The sequence below is a fragment of the Filicampus tigris genome, chromosome 22 (assembly GCF_054856515.1).
Source record: "Filicampus tigris isolate MCC_2025a chromosome 22, RoL_Ftig_1.0, whole genome shotgun sequence".
NCBI lineage: Eukaryota > Metazoa > Chordata > Actinopteri > Syngnathiformes > Syngnathidae > Filicampus > Filicampus tigris.
In genome coordinates, this window is record NC_141238.1 from 5,881,211 (window position 1) to 5,901,143 (window position 19,933).

At 45.7% G+C, this 19,933-nt stretch overlaps 1 protein-coding gene across 10 annotated transcripts in view; it reads right to left on the minus strand.

The window, feature by feature from the left end:
• The window catches only part of LOC147126649 (semaphorin-3C-like), a 95,368-nt gene that overhangs the window by 53,327 nt on the left and 22,108 nt on the right, over window positions 1-19,933 (minus strand). The window lies entirely within an intron of this gene.

Below are 19,933 nucleotides of genomic sequence, written 5' to 3' on the forward strand. Positions count from 1 at the left end.
TCAAAAGGTAATGGCAGCGCCGTGGGCTGACGCTCATTGGTATGAGCGTGGAGGGGGTCTGTTCAGCTGCATCAGGAGCTGGTGAGTTCATTAAGCGGCATGAGAGGGGGAAGGACGGAGCACAGTGCAGATAAAGCGGCAAGATCAATGTCGATGAAGGTTCTGCGCCACTGCATAAGAGGCTACCGGGATAACGTGAGCATTTGCATGTAAAGCAGAGGAGTAAAGGGCATGGGAACGGAAACAGGAACTTTTTTAGTAGGAAAGTAGAGAGACTTCTTTGTGGCATGATTGTCTTTCTAAATTCGAGCATCTTGGACGCCGCTAAGGGAAGATGGCAGCTGGGTAGGAGTCAAGAAACTTATTTGGGTATCACAGCAAAGTCTGGATTGCCAAATTGAAAGACACTAAACCAGGGTGAGGAGATGAAACAAGGACTAACCACCATTAAGTTATGTGTTTAGAGAAATGAAGTCACCTTTTAAAATGTGCTGACTAACCTGGCATCTTAAGTGTTTAGTTAAGTAAGCTAGTCCTGACAGCTAGGAATCGTTCACAACAAACGGTTATTTTCGTTGGTTAGCCGGGGGTAAGATGCAGATTATAAAATGTGCACTCAGCTCATCTGTGCACACAGATAGATTCAAATATGTATGAGCCATGACACGCTCCCGAGCACCCACACTAATTACTTTGTACACTCCAAAGGGAAAAAAATGTTTTGGATTGGATCAAATTACTGTTGAAAGCATACAACAGAGGAATGAGTGCAACAATCGCAATTATCAGCACAGAATTATGTTGACAGGTAATCTTCAATCGTTGCTAAGCACTGCTGGCGGGAAAATGGCAAAGAAGTAAATGAATTTTGTTTTAACATTCATCTCAAATAAAGAAAAGTGCCATTGAGGCAGTATCAAATATCTTGCAGAGGGATGGATCTCGGCTTTCCAAAAACCTTCCAAAGCTCATCTGTGCTTGTTCCTGCTCCAGTTGGTGTATCCTGGCTCATATTGTGCCAGGATGACGCACACACACACACACACACACACACACACACGCACGCACACAGATGGTGACTGTACTCGCCACATGCTGTAACACAAAGCGAGAATCGCATGGATTTGTTATGGCTGGCGTCTTTAAATCTCCGTGGCGGTAATAACCATCTATCCGCCCGAGTTGCATGTTGCCTCCCTTATCAGCTCAACTCCATTATTGGTGGCATCAATCTCGTTGATGCACTTTTCTAATTAATGGAGGACGGCCCAGTGCTGTAAATTTGTAGAGTAGGGTAAACACACATTCAATACAAATCTACACTTGCGCCAAACGCAAAACAAGTATGAGCATCCTGTGAGATGCTAACCATGTCAGTGAGTGTGTAGATTTTGGGTCCTGGTCCATCATGAGGTGGGAGGCTGGTGAGGGAGCCAATTAGCGTCCCTCACTTTGACACCCATCTCGTCAGGACCAGTGTGCTCACACGTGAACTTTGTGTTAATGACCACACTTCACAAGCGACGCCATCGCCCACGCCTTTCTCACCTCCTTGAATGGTACTGTGTCCATATGTACACGGATACTTTTTTGAAAATACTTTTAAAAGAGTCCTCCAAGTCCCCAAAATACGTCATTTGCATGAAAATGCACTTTTACACTGTCAACGGCCCGCCAGAGGAAATGGCAGTGCTATGAACCATCAATCTATCCATTTTTGGTGTTGCCTATCCTCATTATTGTTGCAGGTAAGCTGGAGCCTATCCCAGCTGATTTGGGGCGAGAGGCGGGGTACACCCTGGACAGGGCACCAAACCATACACTCTAAAAACAGTTGGGTTAAAAATAACACAATTTGGGGTAAAAAATGGACTGATCCACGAATTGGGTCAATTTGTACAAAACAGCCCAATTTCTCAGGTTGTTTTGTACAAAACTACCCATTTTTGGGGTCGTTTTCTGCAAAAACAACACAGAAAGTTGGGTCAATTTGACCCAAGTAGTCGATTGGTCCATTTTTGATCCAAAATGGTGTTATTTTTAACCCAACTCTTTCGAGAGTGTAACTCAGAAGCGTGAAGATAGTCCTTTCTGAAAAAGGCACAATAAAATGGAAAATATAGGTAAAGGGGACTTACACTGTACATTTTTAAAGAATTCTTTGAGTAACAAAATGAAGTAACTTGGTAAAGGAGACTCCTATTTTACAGTTCTAGAAAACGTTCACTCTGGCTGTAGCTCAAGTGGCTTAAATGCCAGAAACACCCATGTTTCTGGGGACATGGTCTTGGTTTTAAGGCATCTTTCTCTTCCTCCAGAGTCAGAGAGCAAACAGCCGTCGGAATGACCTTCCAGTGAGGGCTGATCCATCTTAATGAGGGAGGAGGGCAGGCCATCTTTTATCTTAAATGCTGCGTTCCGGGCAGGTGGAGATAACCGCCAGAGAATAGCGGGAGCGTTCAACATTTTATATCAAATTTCTCCAGCATCCCACGTGCCGGGTCCACTCAGTCCAGTCTTGGCAGAGAAGAAGGTTGGATGAGCGTGATAGAGCTGCATTGGAAAGTGATGCCCTAGAGTCTTGGCAGGACTCACTGTGCGCCACATCAGCAAAATTCAGCGTAATCTTCCATTGAAGGAGAGCGGGAAGTAGGAAACAACTTGAGAGTAAGAGAGGTAAAGGTACTGGGGAAGTTGGCAAGAAGAACATGGAAGGAAAAACATCTGGAACAATGCATGCAGGAAAGCAAAGCAAGCACGTCTAACTTGAGACCTTTGAATCCTCATGGCAAGCTGACAAAGCTCAAAAACATCACCAAGCACACAATGAGACGCGACGCAGCCATAAATGTCATCCAACTGGACAAGGTCCAAAAACATCTATTTTTGTGTTCTGTGCATGAGTTGAAGTGGTCACTTGGCTCGAGCATGTGAGCCATGTCCTGTTCTCGTACTTCTGACAGTGTTCACCTTTTTTGCCTGCTAACAGATACGTAAGCTGTGGTAAACTGTTCGCATCGTTTCACGACTACGTCAGGAATGATGTCACATCCAGGCCTGAAAGCCACATTGAAGACTGGAGTTGGTAGAGGCGCTGAGTAAAAACTCAAAGGGCAAGGCTAACCGCAAACGTTGGCATCAGATATGCGGACAGATTATAGGCGGTAAAACCACAATCCCACCTGGACCCAGTGTGGATACTTTTACTATTAATAAATGGCCAATTCATTATTGTAATGGCTCGAAAGAATAACAGATGGACTCCCGCAGAAATGATGATGTTTTAGTGCGATAAAGAGAGCGGCAATGAGAGAAAGTCCTCAAGCACTAAGGGGAAGGTCAAGTTAACGCAGCCAGGTGCTGGATTTCGTCCAGGGAGGAGCTTCGTGGTAAAAGTGCAGATGCAACGATGGCATTGGTAGGAAACTACCCAAATGGCTTGTTTGTGTCAACTTCCTGTCATTTCCCGAGCATTCCTGCCCTAGTATGCAGGCCTTTCACTCTCCTACAGACAACACAACATACACTTAAAGGGACCACATCCCTCCTCCAAGGGCACCCAGCATGTCAACTCTGATTAAGCCTGCACCCGGCATGCACAGTCGACGTCTTCCGCAGCGGGGGAAGAAGTGCAGCGGGAAGGAAACGACTCGTGCCCGGTAATAAATCGCCGCAGGCAGCCGGGCCCTTCGGAGTCACGGCCCGAGCTAACCCTAAACAGATGCCGGCTGGTCGAGTCTGCCGTTCCGTGCGGCGGTCGGCGTGCCAGCACCATGATGAGCGATGGCGCCGGCCCAGAGCGGGAATCTGCCACCCGCACAGGTGTAGGCATCGTTAATGTCCAATACGGCGAGAGTGGCGCCTCGAGGGTGAGGTAAAAGTGATATTGGTGGAGGCGTGTCTGCAGTGGACCGGTTCATTGAGCAAATATGAGAATTAATATGGACTTTTAGTGAGCATGTGCGTTTCGCTCGCACATGACAGCCTCTCTTAATGGTGGTCACTGCGGGTTGACAAGCACCATCTGTTTGCCATTTTATTCCCGGTTAATCGTTGACTGTTTTACTACAGTCCGCGCCGTCTTTTAAATGCATCCGCTCCAACTTGGTTGTCTGCTGCCAAGTCGGCAAAGTCAATTATGTTTCTTGTTTATTTGGAAGTTTGAAAATTGGCTGACCCTTTGCCAAGTGAGCGACACGATCAGTTGCAAATTAATCCCATGAGCGATGATATTATATTGGCGCCCGCATCTTTGATTCCTCTTAATTCAGTGGCGATTGCCAGGAAATGGAGTTGCGGTGCGGAAAACAAGAGTCTTTGAGGCAAAACAAGGCTGGAAATCGACTAAATGGTTTGTCAAGCGTCCAGGTTGCTCTCTGCAAACAAGCTTTTTTTTTTGGCATCAGATATTGTCAAGTAAATCAATTGGGCAAAAGCAGCTTCTTCTTGTGTTTAAATCATCCACATATCACATGTTGGGAGCGTTGGCAGCGTGTGCGGCCTTCTCCGCCGGCACCAAAGGCTCGCTTGTGTGAGCCGCTTGAGTCCGCCGAGCGACTTTGCCTTAATCCGCTATGTTACAGAAAGGAGATAGCGTTATTGCCGCTGTGGATAAGCAAAACGACTCAGGCCGTGCTGTTTTATCCTTAAATAGAAGCAAGTCAAATCCTTCCTGGTCAGTTTGTCATTTGATGACCAGGTGACCGCAGTTCATACACCTTGTCCAAGGTCAAACTGAAGCATTCATATGCACATGTTCAGTTTCTCTTTTTGAAATGAGTCATGGATGCTAATGATGCGTTCACAAGCCATGCACAGCGGCACAGTGACGCGTTCCCGCTCTTCCACTCGGCATCTCCATTGGTTCATTAGCACTTGAACTCAAAGTCTTCGCTCGCTGCCTCCCGGACGCTTTCATCGCTTCCCTCCAGCAGCAGCAGTTGACAGCGGCCCGCTGTGCTCCCTACCTCCTTTGAGCCTAGCAGCCACTTGACAAGTTTGCTACAAGGTTCTACACATTGACCTCATTAGCTTCTCGGAATCACCTGCCGGCCACGCTCGCCACGTGCTGTGGCTCAGTACTACTCGCTGCTTCTGGGTGGTGGCCTGAGTACTAATGAAGAAGCATTGCAGTCTGGGACGTGACAGTGCTGTGCCTGAGGGAGTTATTGGGGTATTAGTTTATAGAGGCCAGGTAATTTAAAAAACAGGCAAATTATATAAGTCCCTTCTGAACATATTTGTAGAATTTGCATACTGTACGATGCCGACTTGAAAAGTGTGGCCTAGTCTTCATTTATTTGAACTTTATTATTATTTTAACTAAAGTAGCCTTGGGTGGTACTAGTCCAGCTATAAATGGACGCAATTCTCTCAAAACAAACCTTTGTTGCAGTTAACATATGATTACATCCTTTACACTCCTTGATCTATTTGTCTATTTCCAAGTTGAAAAAGAGCAGTGGTGTATAGATCTTTTTCTTCCGGAGGGCTTGATAAATGACTGGTTGAAAAGTTCAAATGTGCATCTGCATTTGTTGTGTGAGATTTTCAGAGGCGAGGGGGATGAGTAACGGCAGCGGCAAAAACATGGCGTGCTGTTGTTTCGATTGAACGTTTCGCCCCAGGGCTGTTGGCGCGGCAACCTCTTCTATGAGAATTTATGATGCTCTGTCTGCACCTCCTGCTGCAGAGGCCAAAAGGGCGCAGCCACGCCGGCCATTACATTTTTTTTTAAAAAATCTCCTTTTGCTCTTTTGCTCTCAATGCCTTCTGACTCACCTTTAAATAATCAAGCCTCCTTTGTACCGTCTACTTTAAAAAGACAGATGACAAAGTTCCAATTTTGATGAGATCATGTCTCAACGAAAAACCCTTTAGTCATACAACATCCTTGGCCAGGTGCATTCTGACACCTTTCGGTGTTTTCCAGAAGACATGGTCTATTGACTTCTACAGGGTGCCTCATACAGTGTTATGGGGTACCTCGGACACTTTTGCCCCTTTTGTGCCATCGCCACAATTCACCTGCCAGACAAAACCCTACGCCCTGTTTGTTCCTATTTTGATTCACCAGTGACGTGGACAATATGTCACCTCTCCACAACTCACCTACCATTCCTAACCCTGAAAAAAAATCCCTTTAGGATCAATGAGGTATAGCACCTATAAAAAAAACCCAGATGTCTACATTCCTTTTGTAATACAAAATGCCAGGTCTGCCAACTCATCACCACAATCCCCAGCAGTCACTGTTCCCCTCTTTGGTCCAACCGTATTTTTTTCCGTCTTTTTCTATTTAAAGGTTATCTGCATCCATCCTGTCCGTCTGGGGCCTTTTGACGTTGGCGAGCAGACCACCGTAGGTGTGAGCGAGTCCGATAAGAGAATGCTTAGCGAAGGCGAGCAGATGAGGCGGGTGGTGCACAGATATGGCGGTCCATCGTGGCACCACGAGCAGGCTTCATTCATAACATTGTTCAGTGATGGCGGGCTCTTGGGATGAGGAGACAAAAGGGCTGCTTTGCATGGCCGATCCTGTCTTCGCCAAGCGTTACAAGTATTCTACAGTATAACCACTTATGAAGGATGCAGGAACATAGATTTCATGTCTTTTGACTGCTTTGAGTGGCTGGGACATGGCAGCCAATCCCTGGACTCACAAGCTCACTTTCACTCAGCCTCCATTAATAACTAATAGGTGGAACATTAGGGGGGAAAATGGCATCTCCTTATCTCAGCGTGGGAGACGAAGATGGCATGTGTCGCCCTCTCTCTGGGAGGGATCATTTGAGCAACCACTGCTAATTCCCGCTCCACCGACGCCACACTCATCCATACAGCTTGCCGAGCATACGCTGCAGCAATACATGTTTACAAAAGGCTTCTGATCGCAGTATGGCCTGTTTATTTTTTTCGTGCCAACGACATGCTGTAAGATGACTGCATGCTAGCAGATACAAGCACACATGTAAAGACATGCGGAACATGAATAATGAATCCCCTTCACATCCCATAGTGCAGGCAAAGTACTAAGAAGCTTTGCTATGCTATTGTGACCCGATTCTGACTATACAGTATTTAGTGTCTTGTTTGCAATTTGAGCCGTACCGCATTGTGTTGATCCGGCAATAGCAGCAGCTGCGCTGTACCAAGAAAGTTGTCTTGCCTCTCCTGACTCAAGTGCTGAATTGCATTGGCCTAGTTTGCGTATACATACATTAATTTGCGCATGACGAGGTGGATTGAAAGGAAATCTGCTTCGTAGCCGATTTTATGGATGTGCTCTTGGTTGGGTTTGTTGCACAAAGGCAACTGGGGTAGGACAGTACTAAATTTGCCTTTTAGTATACATATTTCCATCCACCCATCCATTATCTGATCCGACACCAGTTACCACGAGTGTGTTCTTGCCTTGACAAAGAGAAACAATCACATGACGTTTGAAGAGGATTGCTTACAAAACGCAAGAGTAGAGCGTTAAGATAAACATGATGTTCACTTGTTTCGAAAAATCCAGTTCCATGTATGTCCCTCCCCCTCATGGAACTGAGAGGAACAGCATCGTTCTGGTTGCTCAAGCTCCCTTTTTCCAGCTTGGCCCATAGTCGGCATTGCATTCCCCTCATTTGCATGCCTCTGATGGGCTTAATCAAGACGGTGAACTTATTTGTCGGGGGCTTGTACGCATCAGACACTCATTTGCATGTCAGTGTAATGTGGTTTTAAGACAAATTGAATACAAACAGTGAAGGTTAAAGGGTCTGCAATGAATTCAATAGACTCTGTGCTGCCATTTTGTTATATGACAGCAAACAAACATGATCCGCAACACTTTTGACACCCTGTGGAGGATTGCAGTGGTGGCGGTGGGAGAGCTGCAATGTGAATAATTATCATCATAACTAATGATGATTCATAGGCTGTTTTTCCAGAGATCAGTGATGCAAACAGATTGCGCGGCGATTGGGGTGGGTAAGTTTATCCCTGTGCACCCAACTGGAGGGCACCCAGTTCTCAAACACAAAGCCTGAAGTAAACTCCGCACGCGCGCACATACCAAGCGCTTGTTTTTCTGGCTAATTTCAGCCAGCCGCTACACAAACATCATTAATCAAGTTGACTATGATTAGTCACCGGCAAGCTCCCCTACCTGTTTGAATACAATTAAATCAATGTTGGATGGAACAGTCAGTGGTAGGGCTGGTATGTTTCACATGACGAAAAGCAGAGCTGGGCGTTCCGTCCAGGGAAGTGCAAGACGTTCATAACATTGCCTTATTTCGCAATCATTATTTTTATCAACGTCGGTTTCACTTTGAAGGACTGGAACTATTCAAAATATCCTCAAAATGTCCACTTGCAACCAAAATGGCAGCCTGCATGTGTCACTTCAGGGCACTTTGTACACGTCCCCACTATGCTTCTTTCCGGAAATAAAAGTGTACAGTGCCTTACTTTTACGTAGGCCGCTGTTTTAACATATAAGGCGAGCAGTCTTTACTTAAGGCACAGATAAGAGAGGCTGGGTAAGTCAGATATTTGATTTGTGTCAGATACTGCTGGAGCAAAGAAGCAAAAACTTTTCTTTTTCCTTCGCCTAAAGCTAACGTGACATGGTAATGGCTCATAAAGGGAAAGTAAATTGGGAGAGTGAGGTTTATGACCGCAGTGCACTGAGAGCTAAAGTGCCAGAGGAAGCAGCGGTGAGATGACTGTATCTGGGCCGGAAACCAGCTTTTTTTTTTTTTTTTTGTGAGGGAATAAAGTCTCTTTCTCTTTCTGGGAATAAAAAATATTCTCATGCTGGTCCAATGAATAAAAATTACAGACGCCGCACAGATTTGATTATCAGAATTGAATTCGGTCTCGTCTTTTACAGTTTACCCGCCCTCCAGGAATGGGCCAGCAGAAGCTATCCATGTCAATTTAACAGATCTGTCCAATAACAATGACTATATCTGCCCAGCATCTGCAGACATTCCGGCTGCAATGATTGGCGTCTGTATCAAGGGATACCACAGCGGGAGCGGTGATTTAAACATGTGGGGGAGTGAGTAAATGGAGATGCCGAGGACGACGTGCTTGTGTCAAACCTTTGACCTCTCCTTCGTCAGATGGATCGCCCACACCTGGCTGCTGCATGAGAGCGCAGTGAGGCCTGTGATTGGATGGTGCCGCCAAAAAAGCCTTGGTGTTTAGAGCTCTCTTTGAGCAATAAAAGAAACATTTGGAATTTAATGAGGCATGCACACCAGCAGCGATTTTCACCACCTTTGTTAACCTCCCTTTGGCTGACTTTTTATGGACAAAGGCATTACACCCACAACAAGTGAAAATGGAAAGAAATATGGAGTTAGTCTCCACTTATAACAGCGTTCACTTTTCTGGGAAGACTTGCTCTAAGATTTTGGAATGGGTCTGAGGCACTGTACACAAGAACTTAGCCAAAACTGTTCCCACAAAGCTAGATGCAGACAACTGTCCAAAATGTCTGATAGCCAAATGCTACTCATGTCAGCTGGTTTGATTTAGGAACTTCAAATCGTTTGTTTTCATCCTCGACGGGTCTCCAACCATTCAGCCATCAAGCAGTGGCAGCAAATCGTCGCGGTTTTCGGCACTGGCATAGAATAGTTGATAGCATCCAAAAGAAAACTCCCAATTGAGAAAATGGTACTTAATACATTTTGAAAATCTCTCCACTCTAATGCTTCCATTTGAGGCTCTTACTGCAGGGAGAGAGAGAAATGTCCAAAGTGCTTAGCGCTCTCAGTTACCTCGTGCCAACTGGAGCCTTGTGCCCAGATTCCCTGGTCTGGGCGTCATATGCAGGAACTTTGGCAGGTTTCTCAACAGCCTCCAGCCTGTGATGGAGAGTCCAAGCCTCAGCCGTAAAATACGGCCAGGAACAGGCCCAAATTACTGGAGTGGAAAGCCTGACCTGGGCTGTGAGCATTAAAGGTTACTGCCAGAAAGCATGCCACTTTGGAGAGGATGACAACCACACGGTCAAAGTAGATAGCAGGAGAAACACAGTAGTGTCTCTTATCTTAAGGGTGGTCGGACCAGGATCTCTTATTCAACTGTATGCTGACTGATCGCTGACATCCGGTTCATTAGTACAACCTCTGCAAAGTCGTTGGACCCTGTCAAGGTAAGCAGTGCCTGTCGGTCTCACCAGAAACATAGCAGAAGATGAGACTATTGGCACGCAGTTTACCAACAAGTTGACAAATGCCCAGTAGATAAGTAAGTTGGAGGTAAGAGTTGCAAAGAGTTTGAACCCCCCATCGCCAAGAAGACTATCATCAGCATTAAAAACTAATTAGCTCTTTTCAGAAAAATCTCCACAGACCCAACTCGGGTCAATGCCAGATTGTATTGTTTTTTTCTTTGTAAATATATGAGTTAATTGAGATTCCTTTCATTTAGTGGAGCTCATTAAAACAAAATCAAAATAATCCAGCAAATACCAATGTGGCTGTCTGCCTAGAAGCCCTTAAAGATTTCCCTGTGAAACATCTCTATTCTGTTCACAGTTAAGTGGATTGAGATCCCCAGCTCAAAATGCAGAGGTTACCTTTCACCCCCTGATGCGGTTAAGACAACCGCTGGCACAAGTGTTGCTGCAGGGTTTGATGTCAAGGAGGGGAAAATCATGACACACTTTCTCAAGAGCAAAATGGGAGAGGGAGCAAAAAGCGACAGCTCTCAAGCTGTAATGGAGCGCAGCGGAGGGGTGGCTCGCCACATGTTGTACCGGTTGCCTGGAGCGCCATGGCAACAGGGAGAAGGAAGATGGAAAGGTGTAGGTTCAAGGACTTCACTTGTTCCAGCAACATTCTAATTACGTTGGGCATCCGCGTTTAGCGAGATGGATGCGCAGGCAACAAACGCAAAGGATCCCCGGAGATTCGGGTGCTTTTTGTTTTTCCCTTTAAAAAGGCCTTCTACATTTGCATGCTTGTGAAATGGCTACAAAGCAAAAAGATTATAGGATAGATGCTGAACACAGAAGTGAACACAGATAGACGTCGACAGAATGGGAGCTGTTTGAAGGAAGCTGGTGAGAGATATGAGGAGAAGAGACCAAAATGGAAAAGGACTGGGGAGATTTGTCGGACTATAAAAGAGTCAGTTTTCCTGTTTTAGATACAAACGCATAAAAGAGGCAGAAAGCAATTATTTGGAGGAAGCGGGGATGTTGTGGAGTCTTGCTTTGGCTTGTCTGGCAGAAGATGCGGGCACTCATATTTATGCGTATCTGCTACTTTGGTATGTCGTCAGTATCTTTTTGCTCTTTTTGCGAACCCGAATTTAAGCCTGAACCTAACGTCATTAAGAGAATTCCAGCGATCCTTGACACGGCCGTTGCGGCTTTTCACATTCAGATTTAACACTAAGGGGTGCGGATAATGCATCGCAGGTGTTAAACTTCAAACTCTGGTTGAGGCTTTCTGCTATCGGCATCGGTTACGCCACTGATACTATGACAGAAGCAAACAAATCAGCAGGTTGATTTCAGCTCTACACTCAGTACCGGGACAACGGGCTGAGAAAAAAAGCAGGCTTAGCTAGGAGTGTGAAAGATGCTTATGACTCTAGTCTTTACAACCCTACAAAGACTACTCTAATAAATCTACCGTCAACAAACCTATTCACTGGAACAGCAGAATCATTTTGAAAGAAAAAAAAGAGCAGTTACTATTGGCTCACCAGCCAAATGTTGCTCGTGTTCACACTAATGCTAAAAGCAACGAGCTTCTGAGGTCACGCGCGATCCTGCCAATACGCTAGGACGAGCTAATCCATTACATTCATGGACCCGGTGCTGTAATCTGCCAGCGTGCGGCGAGCAATTCCGAGAAACGCCGCTGTCCTTGCGTGTGACGTGGTTCAATCTTAGTGCAGGAGGAGAGGTAGTTAGATCTCCCGGGGGACACAATACGCTTCGGGATGACAGCGTGCCGCCGCGATCCTTTTGTTGCCTGTAATGGATTATTTCATAGTAACATGCAATTGGACTGCGTCGCTGATGGATAGTGGCCATTGTTATGGTAAAGTCACTCCACTGCCGACACCGGGTCGCCTATTAATCTCAGTCAAGTCAACAGTGCCATTGTGTAAAATTTTCCATTAAACCGAAGCACCTTGACAACAATGAACATGCCAGTGTGGCACCTTCCTTATTCTACGAAGGATGGAAAGAAAAGAAAATGTTTTCCTAATGCAGCGCTTGAATTAATGGCCGCAATCCACCACTTGTAGAACGACGGCGAGAGAAACCTCGTGCATAATGGCATGAATGCTTTCCATTTTGGGTGTGGGCCGTCTGCCTGCGGCAGGTTAAAAGACCGGCGAACTCCTTCTCCTGGATGAGTGTGAACCTAGCTAACCTGCTGTTGTGTTAAACATCACACGCTGACCCTGGACCGAGAAGACTGACAAGAGGAGGAGAGGCAGCTGGGAAAGGGAGACAAAAGGCAAACATGGAACAACGGCAGAGGACATGATTGAGTTACTGCAGTTTTGCAGAGATCAACATTTTTCTCCTCACTTTCGCCGTCTGGCAGTTTGCAAGGCTTCGACATTGTTACTGTCAAAATTCACACTGCACTGCCGATGCGGGAGTCGCACACGCTATGACACATACAAGCACATGCACTTGTACTTGCCGCCCACTCGCGTGTTGATGGATCAAGCGACTGCTTCCCCTGACTGACTTATAATGACACAACCTTCTCCCTGAGGAAACAAGCCGACATTCCCTGCAAAAAAAAAAAAAAAACATCCAAAACATTTGGTTTATACCTTCATCTGAAGTCACTGTCACATCCATGCAACATGGTGCTGTCTAGGATGAGTGGTCTCAGGTTTGATTCCACCCACTTTAAACCACCAACTTCGGGGAGTGCCTTGTGAGTTTGTTAGCATGTACTCCCCATGACCGTGAGCGTTTCGCCCACAAAAACATGTGAAGCTTGACGCCAGATCTGGATAAAAATACCTTTAAAATAAAGTACTATTAGCTTTGCAGGACCTGCCACAACTTGGTCAAGCACCACCATGATTCCAAAGTTGGGGGCACAAGCGACACCAAAAGAGAAAATCAATTAACGACGGGGTGGCATCGGAAGCCAGCGCCCCAAAAACCAGAGGATGGTTAAAGCCGGCCATCAAATCCAACACATCCTTTCGGATCCACAGAAAGCAGCTGCAAAGCTTAGATTAGCATCAATGAGACTCCGCCCCACCCATCTGATCCCTGTTAGACTGTGAAACCCAAATGGGCTTGCTTGTTAAAACAGGCCTCTTGTAAATAATAGATCCTCTTATCAATGCCTCCGGGAGGGAGAGGTGGATAAACAAGCGAGCGATCTTATCAAATCGAAAAGGTGAACACGCTAATCAGATTTGGAGCGACACCCATCGCTCGCTTGCCAGCCACCTACCTGTTGCAATACGGGTGAAAGCTGTTTTCCCAATCAGACCGATGCAACAGAAGAGAGTATTTGTAAAGAGAATACCCTTAGACGCTGGCGATGTCAAAACGAGGGAAAGGGTCATGATGCTGAGGGATTTGCACGCCTTCTTTGATGATGTACAAAACAATGACAAGGCTTTGAGGGTTTTTTTTACTTTCAATATATGGCAGTGAATGAGTTAACGTGGTACGCATTGGCAGAAAGGTGCCACTTTCGCACCACGACAGACGCCTGTGACAACTAAGTGCAGCCCCCCAACGCACCCCGAAGGTTTCCGTATTGTTGTCCAAGTTGCCTCTCTGCACCCATGTCCATTAAACACATTACAGCTGGTACACAAAGTGTGCCAACAAAAGCTGCCAAACAAAAGTGAAACAAGTGATGAGTTCCACAGGGGTTAACATCCTGTAATAGGGCAAATGCGGCAGCAGTTACATCGGTGCTTTGGAAGAAAAGCCCACCGAGATGGAGGTAAAGAGATTGGGTTTAGAGAGACAGTGTCGGAAAAGCTCATTAAACCGCTGTCATTGAGGAAATGGACAATAAAAAAAAGCATAAGAATGAACACAAGAGACGGTGAAAGAAAGGGGAACAGATGAGAGGCTGGACTGAGGAGAAAAGGCGGATAAGCGATGGTGAGAGAGGGAATTGCCAGAGTTACAGTATGGCCTCAGCAATTCGTTCCTTTCACATAAACCTGTCTGGATGCTGCAACACAATCAGCGAAAAATGTCAATTCCTCCAAGCTTTGCGCTCATTTAGATGAGGCATCTGGAGGTCGCTTCTTTTTATTCTGTCAAACTCCATTTGTGTACGAGCCAGAGATAGTTTTCTTCTTCTCTCTCTGTACACACCATTGGCTGAGCTTCAATGAGTCTCAGCGGGCTGCCTGACGTTCACCTGGGGAGTTTTAGCACCGGAAGAGACAAAAACTAAAGAGAAAGACAAAATAAACCCCTCCGCGGAAGGAAATGAGCAATCATCCGTCATATTATGGGGCGTGTTGCATTGCTGTCCTTCATTGTTTGAGAGGGACAGAATATTGGAACGCAACCACAATAAGAGAGAACCTTTGATGCAGATCTTAGTTTGGCTCCCAAGTGTCCGGCGAGTGCACTTCCAGCAATGTTTGAGCAGAGCAACATCTTCAAGTCTTGTTTACTTGATCCAGGTTGGGCGGGTGTATAAGAGAGTCTCCGACGGAAGAAAACGAGGGTTCAGGTAAAGTGTCAACATTTCATTTAACCAAATCCACAGTGCCTTTCCCTCTCCTGTACCTCCTCATCTTCTTCTCCCTCGTCATTACGTAAACTCTGGCTTTGATCTCTGGCGGCTTTATCGCGGCAAACAGCAGCCAGAGACGTATGATCAGAGGCTTGCAGCACCTCAGATGGAATCCAGACGGGGATAGAAAGATAGCAGAAAGGGTGGGCTGGGACCAAATGTTGATAGTAAAAATGTGTCATCTCCAGACAGTAGGAAACTTTTAGAGACTGTGAAATACTGTATAAGACACCTCTGAATCATCCTGTCCAAATAAATTCAAATTCAAATTCTTCATCAAAACACATGCCCCGGACGTTAGAGGATCATACTGTATGTTCTAAGCAAGCATTCAAATGTTCTGCAAACGGATGTATACGGTGGTCCGGCACCTGTTTTCAGAACCAAATCTTCTAAATTATTCGTCCAATAACCAAGCCTCTTCAAACCAATAACTACACTTTTCAACTCCGAGTTCAGGTAGGACACAGCCGAAACGTCCCAAGACACGTCCCTGAAATGGAAGGCGAACGAATTTGAGACGCATTCCCGCAGTCGCCATGCGATTTTGGGACACAATGCAAATACCGTACCGATGGCTGTCGTGTCGAAATATCATGAGGTCATTAAGTTTAATTGTACGGTTGCCTCACCGCCAAAGGCTACAATCCATCGAAGCAATTAAAGTGTAATTGATTTACCTCGACAGAATGGAGGGGCGACACCGACAGTCCGCAGCTGAGGATTTCTTCGTGCAGAGGACAGCCAAGATTGCCCTTGCAGTCGGACCGCCTTATCAATTTGATTAAAGTGTGAAAGGACACTTAAGATCTCAATTGCCGGCACATTAGCAGTCCGCTCAGCCATCCGCTTGCAGAATCCTAATATTTGAGGTATTGCGGGAGCGGCAAAGATTATTTGATTCCACTTAGATATGCCCCCCGCAAATCAAGCGCCGATTAGATAATGCGAGCGCTTGAATAAGAAAGGACCTGCTTGGTTTGAAACATCAATTTCCAAATGTTGCTTTAGTGGTAGATGCATACGATTGCTATACTTCGGCAGCCGCAGCAATGATTGGATTTTTATGAGCCTTCGGAAGGACAAGTTAGCATGTCGATATAAGGCAAAGTTGAGGATGGAGCCTGCAAAATTAATGTCTATCATTAAGCCGCAGTTTTTTCACAGCAAATGAAGGCATTTTCCGTGATGGGATTTGCCGATATCAGTTGGGGCATCCCCTCTCCTCCACACGCACCTTAAAAAAACAACACCTTTTAGAATCGTGTTTCACTATATTACTAAAAAGTGCGTGTGGAAATTCGCTACGTTGATTTTACAATGTAGAAGACAGCCCAAGTGGCAATATATGAGATCCATTTTAGCCCTCGTTATTTTTACGAAAATAATTAAGATTTTTAGGGGGCATACCAGATCACCATTTAATTTTTAGTGTCTGGGAATCTCTGGTTAAAGGTTCTTGCAAATGCTGTAAATCCCAACTGCCTTTAGAGGACACTAAACCCAACATGTTTGCGGCAGTAGTGCGAGCAGCGGATCGCACCCAATCTTGGATCGCACCCAATCTTCAACCTTCCAGGGATTAAAGTCCAACTTGAAAGAAATGATTTTTCCATCCTGACAGGGTCACTTAAGCATTCAACTTCAAATGTTAAAACAAGAAATGGGGAGGAAAAAAAAAAAAAACGGTCTCGAGAAAAATTCCCTCACACTTCAACCACATAAAAGGTACTTCACTGAAAGTGATACAAGGAAGTGAAAACATAACTTCAATTAACCCATTAAGGCCGGGAGCGCATAACCGCGTTTCTACCACTAGAAGCGCTGTTGCGTTTTTCTAACTTTCAAACCGTGAGAGCGGATACGTCACTGTCCTTATTTAATCCAATTCTCTGTCTCTTAGCCACCTTAATGCATCAGAATATACACGTGACGGTGTCGCGAGACGGCGGAGGATGTCGTGGAATTTTTTCGAGCCGTGGGCTAATGGCGGAGGCTGTCGATCGTCGGGAGCCCTGATTAAAGTAAGTAAGTGGAACCGGTCGAACGTGATATGATATGGTTTGTAGACAATGACGATATTGACGTCTTTGTAACAGAATAGAGGATGGTAATTACCACTCGATTTAAAAAAAAAAAATTAAAATAGTGCTTCTCTTGCACTGACGTTATTTTTACATCTGCGCTTTAGGCCTTAATGGGTTAAGGAATTTAACTCACATGTCCCTGAAAAATCCCTGCAGAACGTAACGACGCCCGCTCTCTTTGTTTTACGTCGAGGTTTGTGGGCATTTCTCACTCAATACATTACAAGAGTGTTGCAATAAATCCCGAGCCACCCCCTTGCCCCCTCCATGATGATAGTTTTGATTGAAGTCTTTTGACATTGCAGTTGATTAATCGGACGGTTATTTCCGTGGCGGCAATTTGAGGCCCTGCTGACCCGACGGTGGGTCGCGCAAGGTTTCGGCAGGTTTCAAAATGTCGAATGGAAAAAAAGTGGGCTTGCTTATGTAAGGCTGTAATTGTCATGCAAGATGCAGACATGAGGATTTCTTCAAACCCGCAGTCATGAATATGAAATCTGTATATAGACACTATATGCGTCAAACCGATGCGCGTAGAATAGATTTATATCATCACGACTCCTTGTCATCGTACAGAAATGATGGGACGGTCGGGCCTGAAGAGATCTCAAACAATGAGAAAGCAATCGCTGCATCCAAACATGATTTCTAAAGATGTATTTAAAGGCATAAAATCGGCACCTAATTGGATGCTAAATTTGCCAACGTATGCAAACAAAGGTTGCTTTGCGACATCGCCGATGAAAAGTCATTGGGTTGAAGCCTTGAGACCCAACCCTTCAGAATGTGGGGAAATTTAAATATGGATAGAACATTTCAAAGGGCATCAAGAATCACATGGAGAAGTCAGTCAGACAGAAACGCCTGCTGCTTTTTAAGTGCTTTTTCTTTCTCCAAGTTCAGCCTGACTTTTAATATGTTTGTCTCCTCTGCTCTTTAAGATCGTATTTTATCTGTAAAATCTGCTCATCATCTACCTGCCCGGCACTAATCTCAATTCGTTTGCTTCAGTTAAATCGACCTAAAGACTTCAGTTTCACCAATTTGACCCGCTTGGTGAGCCGGAAAAAGCTGTCAATGGCGACTGAGCCATGAAAAAAAAAAAACAAAAAAAAAACATGTTTTAAACCCTTTCTGGCTGAGGGAAGCAGTAAACTATTCAAGCCGGGCAAGGGTAGCCCGCAAAGTCAAGCGTCTCCATCTCAGCGGGGTCTTGATTGGGCCGATAGCACGCTGAGTGGCGGGAATTGGGAGGCTATTAGGTGATCGGTGCTTCATTTAAAGAATCACTTACGCCCGAGGCTCCCCAACACTTGAGGGGCTCTCTGCGCAAATGAAAGCCAACATTTAAAAGTCAAGACTACCTACCTAGCGACTGGACTCTCAGCTTTCTCTCCGATAGTTACAATTGGTAATATGAGCGCAGGTATTTGGGGAGTCTTTTTTGGGGGCCAAACAGCCTGGAGGAATCCGCTGAATTCCATGTTGAACCGACGAATGGCGTTATTACTTCATGTCATCGGTGTTCGGTTCACTCAAAAGGTGAGGCGGCGTTCGCGCTCAAAGTCAATCACTGAGCGAGACCACCACCAGCGGCAACGCTCCTTTTTCTATAACCACACAATTAGAATATTTATGAGCAGTCCCGCTGATGGAAATGTTATTTGGCTTCACCCCGCCACTCCCTATCTCCCGTTTTATTTCTTCTACCGCCGGCTTATTCTGTTGTATCTCACCGGCACATGGAATGATGTGAATATTAACAGCTGATGGTTCTCGATACATGGATTAAAGACGTATTGTATTGTGGGCAAAGTCTGCTGCATCCACAACCCCAAGGGCCATAAACATGGGACAAAATGACAAGAAACAGGACACGTTGGTTGAAACGGCGAGAGCAAATGCTTCCATCATGTCTTCGACACACCTCAGGCAGAGGTTATATTATTGATGGTTGGGCGTATGATTGTGAGGGGCCGGTGGTGGGTATGGCATCAAATAGTCTCCTTGTCGTCATAACGCGCATCACAATCGCTTTCTAGTGCTACGGTCGACGAGGCAAGCCTCAATCGTTTGAACCGCGGGGTTACATCGGCTGATTTATTGGCGGCATCCTGCACTTACCGGGCTACGGTTATCTTGCCACGGGTTTACCTCTGTCCTCCAGATATATGAGAAGCTTTTGCACTCCATTTGTTCGGCAAAACATCAGTAGGCAATTCAACCGGTCTGCGATGTATACAAAACATCAGGGTGAACTTTCAGGTTTTAGGAGATCAAGCTGATGGCGGATCGTATTGGAATGATGAAAGCAAAAAGTCATTTTGTCTGGAGGCTATGGGAAAGCACGGTATGTATTCCGAGGCAAATAAAGGCAGGAAGAATGGAGCGGGACGATCTATTTCCCCGCCCTCACTGCTGATCAAAACGGAAAGACCAAGATCATAGATACAAGTGGGCAAAATGACTTCCCGTCGCAGGGTGTCCGGGCTCTCCTTCAGAGAAGGGCTGAGAAGCTCGATTATCCATGAGGGTCTCAGAGTTGAGCCACCACGCCTCCCGGACACCTCCCGGGTGAGGTGTTCTAAGCAGAGGTGGGTAATCCAGATCCAGAAAGTAAAAACCCTGCCGGAGTTCGAATCAACTGAGCTCGTTTACCTGCCGGTTGAGTCGAAGCATCTGTGGCTAAAGCCAAACTGTGGCAGGGTTTTTACTTTCTGGACCTGGATTAGCCACCTCTGGTTCTAAGGAAGTCGCACTGGGCAGATGCCTCAGGGATGACCCATGGGCTTCCCTACTTAAGATGCTGCCTTCGCAACCTCACCCCGATAAGCAGAAGAAAATGGACAGAAGCTCACTACTCCAAGGCCTTTTGCATATCTTTCTCGATTCCAAACATTCCAGATTACCGATTGAAGCATTATTTGCTGGAATATGATGGGAAATAAATTCAAACCGTAACCAGTGTTATGGAAGCACCCATGTTAATCTCCTCGCCCTAACTTCAAGGGCGCGGAGTGAAAACGATTTTGATTTCGGAGATTACATAACACCATTCTCGCCAGTCCATCTTCC